The following is a 13,188-nucleotide window of genomic DNA, read 5'->3' on the forward strand; positions in this document are numbered from 1 at the left end:
TCTCAGTGGGATTAGTTGGAGAGTGACCCAGACATGGGGAACCAGCCCTCAAAAGCAGAGGCTCAGACCCTCTCACAGTGTCTCATTTCTAATTTGGCTACTCTATATTTGTCCCAGGAAGTTTGCAAATAAAAGCTAGTCTTTCTTAGCTCTGAGGCTGGGCCTCAGTATCCCTTGGACAATCAATCTCACTGGCCCCCTGAGGGAACTTTCGATTTTGGCCTCCTCACCAACTTAACTAATTATTGCCACCAGAACAGAGAGTAGGGTGAAATCCCGTATGTGCAGGCTTTTTGGACTTTGCGCTCCCACCCAAACCTTTATGTTAAGTGTTCAATGACTCAGGTTCTCCTAGCCCAATCTCCAGTTAAAGATTGTCAGCCTCTTACTCTGCCCAGTCTTTCTCCCTTTTCAGATCTGCCAGAGGACCTTAGTTGCCCACCTCTCTCAGCTCACTAGCCCCACCTCTCTCCACCACATCTTTAAGTTCTTTGCCCTCCCCCACGTTGCTGCCATCTTCAGGTCCTTTGTTCCCAGCCATGCTGCCTTCCTGCTCCTCTCCTCTTCCGGTGGCTGCACCACACCCTCCCCCTCTCCTTCCACCTTCACTGCCCTCTTCCCCCACCAGAACATGCTCCTCCCGCCCTCCAGTTCCAGAAGCCACAGACAAGAAGCTAAAAAGAAAGAAAGCAATTAAATATCAGTAACTCAAATCTTTATATCAGTTTGTCTGTGTATATGTTTTTATATGAAAAGTGTTGCTAACTGTAGTCATTATATCTCAATTTGTATGTTTGTGTCTCTAAGTGTGTAAATGAAAAATATTTTCCTACCTCCAGATGGTATTAATAAAAATTGATTTAAAAACAAGTGCTTGTGAAAATTGGGTATTCTAAAACTTCCAGAAAATCAAATAAAAATATTAAGCATTAATACTAATTTAATTTTAACTGAAACAGACATGTCCTTATAGTTGTAAGCTGTTGAAGTTTACTTAAAGTCATTTAAGTTGATGTTACCTGTTAAACATTTCAAGAAGATGCTTAAAGAAAAGCTTAACTTTGTCTAATGTTTGGTAAAAGTTTTGTAAGTAATCTAGCATGGTTGCTAAAAATAAGTAAACAAGTGTAGCAAATAAACATCTTAATAATAATACTATGTTAATGTATAACAGTGTATATATATGCAAACAGCCTGAGAATTTTTGTGGTAACCAAAATTCTTAAAGTTTGTTAAGTTATATAGACATATTCTGTGCCTAATGAAAAATTGTGCTATAAAGCACATTTCCAAAAATTATAATATAGGCTCATAGATGTATCAATCTGAAGAATGCTGGCGTAACAGTTTACAGTGGCCTGTTTTTCAGTGTTCACTGAAGGTTAAAGTATCAAATGGTTTTAAGTTCTAATGAAAACTACTTAATATAATAAGGAAAATATTTCTGTATGCTAAAGATGTGTGTTTTAATAAGAGAAAGTATAAATAGAAATTCATTTTGTTGAGGGTAACAGAAGGTAATTGTTCTAAAGTACAGCTATTTATTTAAAGGAGGAGAACACTGAATGTAAAAAGAAAGTTGTAGAAAGCTTGTGGAAAAATTGATGTAGTCACGCTATGTGAAATTAAAGCAAGTGAGTCTTGATATCAAGTACACAGCAAAATTAGGATTTGTTTTCAGTTGAAAAGACAAAGTTTTCTTAACTGTTAATATGCTCTTAATGTTGAAAGATTGCAAAAGCTTTCTAATTGTTTTATCAAAATAGTTTCTCATGCTTTAAGTCTCAATGAATTGTCTGAGTATTTAAGAAAATGAGATCTTAATATTAAAGAACTAAAAGTTAAACTTTGCTAACAACTGTGTAAACTTTTGTATCTACCTTTGAAGTATTTTGTTGTCATTCTAGTTAAATAGATAAGTATTGCTTCATGGCAACCTATAATCTTATTTAAGCAAATACCAAAGAAACTTCCTTTTGACAACTTTCCAAAATTAAATTTAAAAAGGTGCTTGTACCTCTAGTTAACTCTGATGTTTTCCAGAGGGCCCCTGGAACATATCAGAGGGATTTTTTTCTTATTAGAGAAAGTATTTGACTAATTTAGCTTATTTATCTGATATATAATTACCTGCTTAATTGCCTGGAAAGCACTGTCAAAAAGAATAACGCTAAACTTTGTTACTGAATTTTTTGTGTTACAGAAATATCAGAATTTCCTTATGTCAACTGTCTTACAGTAAGCTATCATCAGCTCTTTAACCATTGTCATTTGCAAGTCTTTTGTCATTTATAGTCACTGTTTTATTACTCCTAAGCTAGTAAAGAACTAGATTTCAGCAGAACAAGTATTAGTTACATAAGATTAAGTAAACTAAGGAAGATAATTTTGTAGCTTTTTGTTTCAAATATTGCTGATAAAGTGTTTTAAGCTTTTTCTCTTAAGCTGACAACAGGTTAGTAAATGACTGCCTTTATAAGCAGAATTGAAACTTTATTTTTCTCTCTACCTGATCCCTCCAGAATTTAAAAACTCTCATTGACTATTTTTATATTTCATGGCAGTATGTTTATTTGTACAAGTTCAATAAGAATCTGCTTTCCTTGTAAGAAGACCAATAAAAAAAACACTGGTTATAATACCAAGGCTTTGACTGGAACATCATACCTGAGAGACACGTGTGTAAACTCGGATATAAACAGACAGCTTTAAGGAACTAAGATTGACTTTATAAAGCCAACAAAGCCCCTTAGAAGAACTGGCCTGGTACCTTGCTTACAGAGTTCCCAGCAGCCTTACCAAGTGAGTAAGGAAGGTCAATTTCTGGCAAGTGCAGGAACCTCAGGAATGTCTTGGAGCCCTCAAGAATAGAATTCACCCAAATCTACAGATACTACAGGCACAACATGATGGCAAGTCTGGCTGAGCTTTCTAGCGTCAAGAAGCCTTTAAAAGTTCAATCTGAAATTCCTTATAAAAAGTTCCAGCAAAGCCCATTTAAAAGAACCTATGTAATCAATTGCTCTTCTTGCTGCACTTATGCAAATAATCAAGCCAACTGTTAATTATTTCCTTAATCTGGATACTTCTAATAAAAATAAGGGTGATTTTAGAGAAAAGTATTGTTTCAATAATTCAGTCTTATCTATACTAAATCCTAATACTAGTCATTGAGATGTAAACTCGATCCAGAATTCTAGTTTCCCAATGATACCTGGCTATGATCCTCAATTAGACTCTTCATATTTCCAGTTCTCATATTCAGCCATGCATTCTTAATCTCATCAAGTTTGTCCTTCCAGAATAGAAGCGCCAACCTTCCGAGGCCCTCTCAACTGACCAGTGATGGAACTTAGCTGCACCCTTTACTGTGCCCCCTCTCAGCATGAAGCAGCCAGAGCGGTCGTCACCCCTTTTCCCTAGCAGCAGCTAGAGTCTCTATCTGTAGAAGAGAAAATGAAACAGAGACCATGGGCTTGGACAGAATAGAGTAAGGGCCTCTAGAGAAAGCAGGGAAAGATATTTGCAGTCAGAGCAATGTAACTACATGCTAAGAAACCCCCCTCATGATGCCCCATGTCAGCCAGAAGTAGCCAAATCGAATAGGCACCCATTATAACCAAAAGGCTGGAATGTAAGGTTGAAAGCACCAGAGGGAGTGGTGAGCACATCAGACACCGATGACGTGCTGAAGTCCCTGGCTGCGGACCCCTCCCAACCTGAAAATGTGCCTTAGGCTAGGCAATCCTCATGCCACTATAAATCTAAGCTCTGCCTCCCCCTGCCTTCTTTAAAAACTCGCTGCCTGCCCTGCTGTGTGTGACTTCCCCAGCCTCCATTTCCATAGACTAGGGAACCTCACCCGGGGCTTTCAAATAAACTGCCTGGCCCTTTGTTGCCTCTCTTTGCCTGTTTATTTTGGCTAGAATTTATCTTACACCAATCAGTGTTTTGTATTTTACATATGTTACATTTATTTTATCCTCATACTAACCCTTTTAGTATGTATCATTACTATCCCTCTGTTAGGCAGAAAGACAGAAATGAGCGGGATGAAAAGGAAAAAGGGCCCCCCAGAGATGACTCAGGGAGTTGATCAGGTGGAACCAGAAAGCCAGAAATGACTCAGGGCGTTAATCAGAGGAAGCCACAGGGTCCAAGAGTGACTCAGGAAATGTCCAGGGTCCCCCCATATAAGAAACATCAGAGGCACAGTCACAGCCCCTGTCCCCATTTCACCAATCAGAACAAGCCTAGAGAGCTGACAGCTGTCAATCAAGGACCTCTCTGCCCTGGCAAAACCAGATAAAAGAAGCCTCAGAATGAGCAAACATGCCTGCCTGTCTTATTTTAGGCAGGCCTGCTTTGCTACTCTATGTAGAGTATATCAACACTTACTTTGCTTTCTTGACTTTGGTCTCTCATCTCACTGTATCTAACTGCCCTGAGACACCAAGTCGAGTCCTTTCCTTCCTAACACCTCTATTATAGATAAGAAATCTGAAACACTAAAAAGTTAACTAGGTTCACACAGCTAATAACTGGAACACCTAGATTTCAGCCCAGATCACATGGCTCCAAAACCTATCCATCTAATCATCATACTGTTATATCGCAAATGTAGAATACAATGATTACTACCATACAGAAGCAGATAAAGTTTTATTGATCAGCAGTGAGAAGTCATCACAATTAAACATATATCACAAGGCATTCAATTTGTGCCTATGTCTTTTACTGAATTAAATATTGGTGTTATGTCATTTTAATTCAAGGGAGCTCTTTTAGTGTACGATCACAAACCAACTCTTAATAATCTTCAATACATAGTTGCTCCATGACCTAGGGTTTAAATAGTGACCTCTGAGACACAAATGGAACTAACTGTCATACACACTGAAGTATTTGAACTACCTATTAGTGTTAAGAAGACAAAGGCATATCAAAACTGAATAAAAATATGTATTTTTTGGCCTCAGTTTACTTTTAAGGGCTTTGGAGACTGAATATCTCTTTCAAATACAGTTTTGACATTGGATATCAGAGAAAACTATTAGGAGTAACTCAATTAAATTATAACTGCTCTGAGCAAATTTATCTCCAAATCAATATGCATATTATTAATGGCAAGATTAGCTTACTGTAATTCACTGCTAGAAATGCCCATTATTTTAGAGCCAATTTTATTGTAGGACATTCACGAGTTGATGGCCATGAGATGGGTCAGTTGGGCTGGTCGACCTGGCCTTCCTTCCCTTGCATTCAGCCGCGGGCTCAGGATGCCCAAGACCAGACACTAGGCAGCAGAAATTACCTCGCTGACCCTGTGAATGCACACGTGGTTCTCAAATAAGCATTCTGATGAGAGTTTGTGTATTAAAGTAAGGGAAGATTTCATTTGTTTGGTGTATGGAACAGACCAAGCTCAACAGTAAAGAAGATGGAGAAATTCCACAGTCAATTAATGAAATTTATGGTAGCCAAGGAATCCCGAGTGTTGCCATGGAAAAGGACTGTGGCTTGAAATGAAGACTGTCATGTTCTTAGGAAGTAAATACCTTTAGAATTTGAGAAAATATGGAGACAGAAAATACTTTATGTAACTAAGTAGGCTATTCAGGAGCCTAGAGATCATTTTTTGTACTTTGTTTCTTAATGTTTATTTAGGACAACTAGAAATGTATAAGCTTTTGATTAGAAAGTCTTCATTTATTTTTGGAAATTGAACAAGAAATTAATCTACCTTGGAAATTTCTTGCAGATTATTTGATGTTGGGCAAACATACAATCATTCTCTGTTAAATTAGTATCCGTAACTTGAAATGAGACCAAGAAAAACCAATTCTTCCTTAAATTTAGTTATTCTGTCTTTAAAAGGAAATTGAATGTTATTATTTTGCTGGATTTACATAATTCTTTTGGAGCATAAAATTTGTGCTGTTGTTAACTAACAAATATAAAATATGATAACTGGAATTAACTGTGCACATCAGTATACCTGACTGCGTATAGTGGTGTAGTATCAATTATATCTAAAAGTAATTATGAAAATAAGAATGCTTTGCCTTAAACTGCCCAATTTTAAACTATTTTTTTAATATAAGGGATTGTAGTATCATTAATTTGTTGAGCAAAGACTTGTTGAATCCGGTTTTCAGTGCTATAAACTATAGTTACTTTAAATGCATGAACAGAAATGATCACTAGTGAACTGAAACCACCATATTACAGAAATATTTGCCACAAATTTTCCATCCATATTTTCTCAGAACAGCTAATGAATATTTGAACTGTTAAATCTTTGCATACCTCAGTAGTACCCTGCTCATTTCTCTACTTGCCCAAGTTGTTAAGCATGACTGTCCCAAATGTTTCTTCTAGTAAACACAAAGTACAGTATTATATGATATTTACCTTACATTTGTAACCTGAATTTTACCACCTAAATGTAATGCTCAAATCTTGATTCTAATTTAAAATATTTTTTGTTAGGAAAAAAGTACAGTCACTACTCAGAGGAAAAAATATTTGAAAATACATTCTCTTTCTTCTGTCCTACAGCTTTCCTTCATATCAAATAACTTTTGTATCCCTTAAATTTCACCTAGTGAAATAATCAGGTTATGGTCTAATTCTCCAGCTATTTCCTTAGCTGGCTTTTTCTATGGCACTTCACTGAGTCAGTTCGATACAGTCCAGGTGGTTTAGAAAATCTTTCTTGGTGATTTAGGTTTTCAGGCCAAACTGGAAAATTTAGTTCAGTTATTCTTCTTAATTAATGGTTGTTTTCATTAATGTATCTCTAGGATCAAGAACTATTTGCAGGTTGATTTAAAGTCAGAACAAGTAGTAAGAATTTTTGACAGGCTTCACCCCTTATCTGAGATCACATGTTCAGGTATGAGGAGTCCTGTACAGAATCTGTACCTTAACACACTCCAGGAAAGGCAAAATTCAGAGTGGCTCTGCAGGGGAAGCATGAGAGAGCTACAACCCTGGTGAGCAAGTGCTTCACCAGGAGCTGTTCTCCACAGTGTGGGTTCCACACTGGTCAAGAAGCAGAAATCAAGGGAACTCTCTCTGGATCACAGTAATGTACAACTTTAATACGTCTTGGAAAATGGTGTGCCTGGGTTGGTAAAACTATGTATGGTAAGTAGAAGAAAAAGAACTTAGACCTATATAGACCAATTCTTCTGGTTTTCTTTCAGAACTCTTAGAATAAATTTTGTAAATCTCTGTGGAGAAATTCTCCTTTTTATCTATATTATGAAAGAAAAATTATTTTATTTTTTATTAAGAGGAGGAAAGGAAGCTATTTCTTGATTTGTGATTTCAGGTGTTTTGATCCAGCAGAAATAAGACAGGAAAACAAACAGATTAACTTGAAAATGGAGAAATGAAATATAATATTTTATTCATGAAGACTGTCAAGGTAGGAATGACTAGGATTTTTGACCCACTTATAAAACTCATAATATGCATGAAAAATTATTTGAAGCTTTCCTATATCAAATTTTTAATAAGCAGAGAAAGGATGTTTTTCCTTCCTGAATTAATCTTTGGAGGCTATAGTGACAATGGAAATAGTTTAGGAACTAACTGCATGGAATTGGCTTTATAAAGAATTTTCATTTTTGTTTTCATATAATTTTAACTGAAGCTCTGTCTTATTCAGAAGTTAGGGACAATTACACACACCAACTTGTCTGCAATAAACATTAATTACTTGTTTATCCTCTTTCTCAGATATTATGTAATTCTCCTGCTTGTGACCACTTGAAATACATTTCAGAGAGTAATTCTTTTTCTTTCTATCCCACTTGATCAGTGGAAGAACCCTGGCCCAAATCATGATTCAAGAAAAGTTAATTCTGAAGAAATCACCAAATGACTCTCTCAAAACAACTATCTCGATCAGTATATTCAGTTACTCTACTAAATATGCTCATTTTTAAATTATGTCTATAGTTTGAAGTTTCATAATATTCAGGGAACATATCTGAAATAGCATAACAGACAAAAGGTACTTTTTGAACTGTACCTAGAGAGAAAGAGAGAAGCACCAGTTTGATATTTAACTGTTATGTTTTGATCATGTATCTTCTCTTAGTTATTCTTTAATGGAAGCTTTTATGGATATCATTTTGGCTTCAAGTGGTAAAAACTCAATTTTTTATACTCACTGATAGGAAACTATGGAGGTGGACAATTGATAATCTGTTTAATAAAATTTTTGGCCTTTCTGATATCCTCATTCATGTCTAAAGAGAACTCTATCTGTATGCACTACTGAATGATGGTGAGCTTATTCCTTGAATACAAACTAGTGTTTTAAATAATTTTTCACCAAACTGAATAAATCTGTTGCTACTATATAAAGTGAATTACAATCTTTCCATTCAGCTGCCACCTTCTATCATCCCATTCAGGTAACTTCACAAAACACCATAAAAAGAGCATAAGTTTTTAATGTAAAAAAAATGCTAACAACGTTAAGTGATTTTTCACCATTATTCATACTGTGACTTTCCTTTCATTCAAACACTATGTGCAAATATAGGGGAATAAATAGATGATGAGAGATAGATGGTAGATAGATGGTAGATAAATAGATGATAGGTAGATATTGGAGGAATGCTTTAGGTGTTATGGATAGAGTAAAGAGCAACAGATACCATGTCTGATTTCTTAAAGCTAGAAAATACCATGGCGGTGGGGATGTTAAACAAACATTTACCTATACAGTGCATGATTATAATTTCTCCTTATAATAACTGTGGTAACTAATAATTATTGTGATGTGCTGTGCTACAAGCATTGTTTTAATAAATTTTGCAAATCTCTGTGGATAAATTCTCCTTTTTATGTATATTATGAAAGAAACATTATTTTACTTTTTATTAAGGAGAGGAAGCTATTTCTTGATTTGTGATTTCAGATGTTTTGATCCAGCAGAAGTACTTTACATTTATTACTTCACATTTATTACTCATTTAATCTTCACCCCAGCCCTAAGTAATATTCTTATCCCCATTTTTACAAATAAGAAAACTGAGCCCATAAATGTTAAGTAATTTGTCCAGTATCACAGATAAATAAATTGCAGAGTCATAAGCAGTTCTCTGCCTATGTCTTTAATCTCCATGCTATACTGGCCCTCTGTAGATCTCCCTATACATTATATGAAATACTAAATAGAAAGAGATTATGAGTTCTGGGAGTCCCTCTTTGAACAACACTTGCGAGGTGTTTGAAAGAACAAGGAGGAGTTGTAGAATGAGATGTCCAGAAGAGAGGAAGGGTTCCAAAGGCATTAGATGGAAATGAGTTTGATGTGTCAAACTGAAAAAAGGCTAGTAGTCAATAAGTGTAATGAATATGGGATAAGAGAATGAGGCCCCACACAGTTCCATCCAGACCAACTTAAAGAATTGGAATATTTCTTAAATTTAATGAAAAGCAACTGACAAATTTTAAGTACACAGATAATATGATTTTATTGAGCTTTGTAACCGTGTAAAGGCATAAGACTGGATATAAGAAGTGAAGACAATTATCAGAATCTTGAAAATAGATGATGGTAGTTTGGATTAGGGTAGTGATGGTAGAATTTTTTTAAGTTGAGAGGATAGTTAAAATATATTTTGCATTAAAATTTATCAGTATTGTGATAATTTAGGTTGTGGGGATAAAACACATAGCTGTGCCAAGGATAAATGTCATATCTCTTATATAACAAACAGGGAGATCAAAAGTGCTATTCAGTAAGATACAAAAAAAGGGGAGCACTCTATTCTTCATTCAGACATTAGCCAAATGGTACTTACTGTGAGTTCACTGAACAAGAAAAATAATATAAAGCCAATGAGCCTTATAAAGAATCAGAGGGTCACATCCTTTTAGAAATAGATTTATTCTAAACTTGAAAATTTATGTGAGAAAATTCAGAACCTGAATTTGAGAGTAAACTCACCTAGATAAAAATATAATATTAAACTCATCACCATAAAAGAATCTACAAATAATATTGGCTCACTTGGTTATAATATTTACTCTTATCAATTAATTTTTAATTATTAACAAATTATTTCCTTTACTACTGTACTTAATTGCTTAGATAATCTCTATTGCCACATTTAATTTCCTCCTGCATTTCTTCCTCCTGCTTCTCTTTCTCCTGCTCACCTTCATCTTCATCTCCCATCAGCTCCTCTTCCTGTGCTTCTCATTCTAGGATTTGAGCATTGAAGGACTACGAACCAAAGCAAATATACTTCCCTACATGGTTTTATTCTGCTTGGTTTCTCTGACCATCCCAAACTGGAGATGATCTGTCAGGAGTTGTCACTATCTTCTACTTAATTACATTGGTCAGTAACACACCCATCATTCTTGAATCTCTCCTGGATTCCCAACTCCACACACCAATGTATATTTTCCTAAGGAATTTATCTTTCCTGGATCTATGTTTCACAACCAGCATTGTCCCTCAGATGCTGGTTAACTTATGGGGACATGACAAGACCATCAGCTATGTGGGCTGTGTCAGTCAGCTCTATGTTTACTTGTGGCTGGGCTCCATTGAATGCCTTCTCCTGGCTGTTATGTCCTATGATCATTTGATAGCTATTTGTAAGCCCTTGCATTATTTGGTGATCATGGACCCACATCTATGTCTCAAGATGATTATCATGGTCTGGAGTATTAGCTGGCCAATTCTGTAGTATTATGCACACTCACCCTGAATTTGCCTCGATGTGGAAGCAACCTCCTGGATCATTTCTTGTGTGAGTTGCCAGCTATGGTCAAGACAGCTTGTACAGACACCACAACTGTTGAAATGTCTGTGTTTGCTTTAGGCATTGTCATTGTCCTTACACCTCTCATCCCCATTCTTATATCCTATAGCTACATTGCCAAAACTGTGCCGAGGATGAAGTCAAAAGCAGGTCAACAAAAAGCAGTTAATACCTGAGCATCTCATCTCACTGTGGTGTCCATCTTCTATGGAAGTATTATCTACCTGTACCTGAGACCAGGTAACAGTGCCTCCAAAGACCAGGGCAAGTTCCTCACCCTCTTTTATACCATCATCACTCCCAAGTCTCAACCCTCTCATTTATACTCTGAGGAATAAGGACATGAAGGATGCACTGAAGAAGCTGATGAGAGTTGACCATGAATCCACCAAACTGAAGAGGAACTGGAAGTCATAGAAAAATATTACACTGGAAAGGTGATTAAATATGTTTTCTAATTGTCTTTAATTTTTACTGAGACAGGTCACTTCTAGATCACAGAGATCAATTAACATAATAATTCCTGCATACAAACATTTTGTGGATGCAAACAATATAACCATTCTACTTAGCTCAAAAATATTTTTAAGCCTCTAATCACTGGTAAGTCAGGGAAAACAAGTCATCAAGAATTTTTTTGCTTGTACTGTAACACAAAGGGGATGTAGACATGAAATTGGTTTCATTTTATTAATTAAAGAACCCATACAAACTGTTTATCTAGCTTTGTATTTTCAATGTTAATGTTTGCATCCTCAGAAATGTACACCTGAATGAATAGTTCTTATATATTATGACTTGTATATTAAATGATAATATAAAAATAATGATTTTAACTCTCCTGTGATGCCATCCAAACATTTACATGTATTTGGTGAAGACAACGTACTCTATGAAACAGTCATTGTCATAAGCATCACCTGAAACAATTTAGTTTTTCAGTGAAACTAGATATCACTATCTTGAGTACAGGATCTTATTATTTAAGTCTATTACTTCTTTATCATGATACAGAGGAATAAGAAAACAAAAATGTAAGGGTTTTAAATTAATTAAATATGACAACATAGTCTTATTCACTTATGTATTAATGAACCATTTATTCTATGATAATATCAATCTCAGTGGAAAGGGAATATAACTAGTTTGTGATTAGGTTAACATACATCTATGGAATCATGGAATTTGTGTAAATATTGAAAAACATAGACTTGTAAATTTTATGTAAGTGGAATTCAACAGATGAATACATCCTTTATTTCCATTTATCATGATATAGTATTTAGCTTTTTATGAGATGATATAATGGCTTTTGAACATAACTTTGATATGTTCTATAATCTGATACTTTTTTTGAGATTCTAAGCAGCAGTATGGTAGAATTAGATCTGTACTTAATTTTTTAAATGGAACTGTCTTTGATATAAAGTCAGATTGGTTTCAAATACAAAACACATTGGTTCAGCAGTTACCCATTTATTAAATCTTCACACCCACTAGTTCAGTGACTATCAACATAGGAAGATGTTACAGAATCATTGGCTATGTTCTCTGGATGTATTACCATCCCTGTGACCAATTTACATTATAACTGAAGATTTTTCTGCCCTTTTATCCTCCTACCACCACCACACCAGCCATCCCAATCCCTTCCCTATGGCAACCACCAGTTATTTCTTAGTGTCTATGAGTCTACCGCTATTTTGTTCATTTTGTTTCCTTTTGTTTTCAGATTCCACGAATAAGTGGAATCATATGGTAATTGTCTTTCCCCACCTGGCTTCTTTCACTTAGCATAGATACCCTCTAGGTCCATCCGTGTTGTTGCAAATGGCAAGATTTCTTTTTCTTTAGGCTGAATAATATTCCCTTCCTATATGTACCTCATCTTCTTTATCCATTCATCTATTGACAGACACTTTGGTTGCTTCCATATCTTGGCTATGGTAAATAATGCAATGTTAAACATAGGGGTACATTTATCTTGTATCAGGGATTTTGTTTTCTCAGGTAAATTCCTAGAAGTGAAATTACAGGTCAAATGGTATTTTCATTTTTAGTTTTTTGAGGAACTTCCATACTGCTTTCTACAGTGGCTGCACCAATTTAAATCCCACCAACTGTGTAGGAGGTTTACCTTTTGTCCACATCTTTGCCAGCACTTATTTCTTGCCCTGTGGATAGTGGCCATTCTGACTGGTGTGAGGTGATATCTCATTGTGGTTTTGACTTGCATTTCCCTGATGATTAGCCATGTGGAGCATCTTTTCATGTGCTTGTTGGCCATCTGTATTTCTTCTTTGGAAAAATGTCTGCTCAAGTCCTTCACCCATTTTTTTAACCTGGTTTTGTTTTCGTTTTTGTTTTTGGTATTGCATCATATGAA

General features: G+C 35.5%; 1 pseudogene; it reads left to right on the forward strand.

Annotated features, from left to right (window-relative positions):
• The first annotated feature begins 6,978 nt into the window (after positions 1-6,978).
• On the forward strand, positions 6,979-11,219 carry LOC118966973 (olfactory receptor 2W1-like; annotated as a pseudogene).
• Positions 11,220-13,188: the final 1,969 nt, after the last annotated feature.

Source organism: Manis javanica, chromosome 16, assembly GCF_040802235.1.
Source record: "Manis javanica isolate MJ-LG chromosome 16, MJ_LKY, whole genome shotgun sequence".
Taxonomy (NCBI): Eukaryota; Metazoa; Chordata; class Mammalia; order Pholidota; family Manidae; genus Manis; species Manis javanica.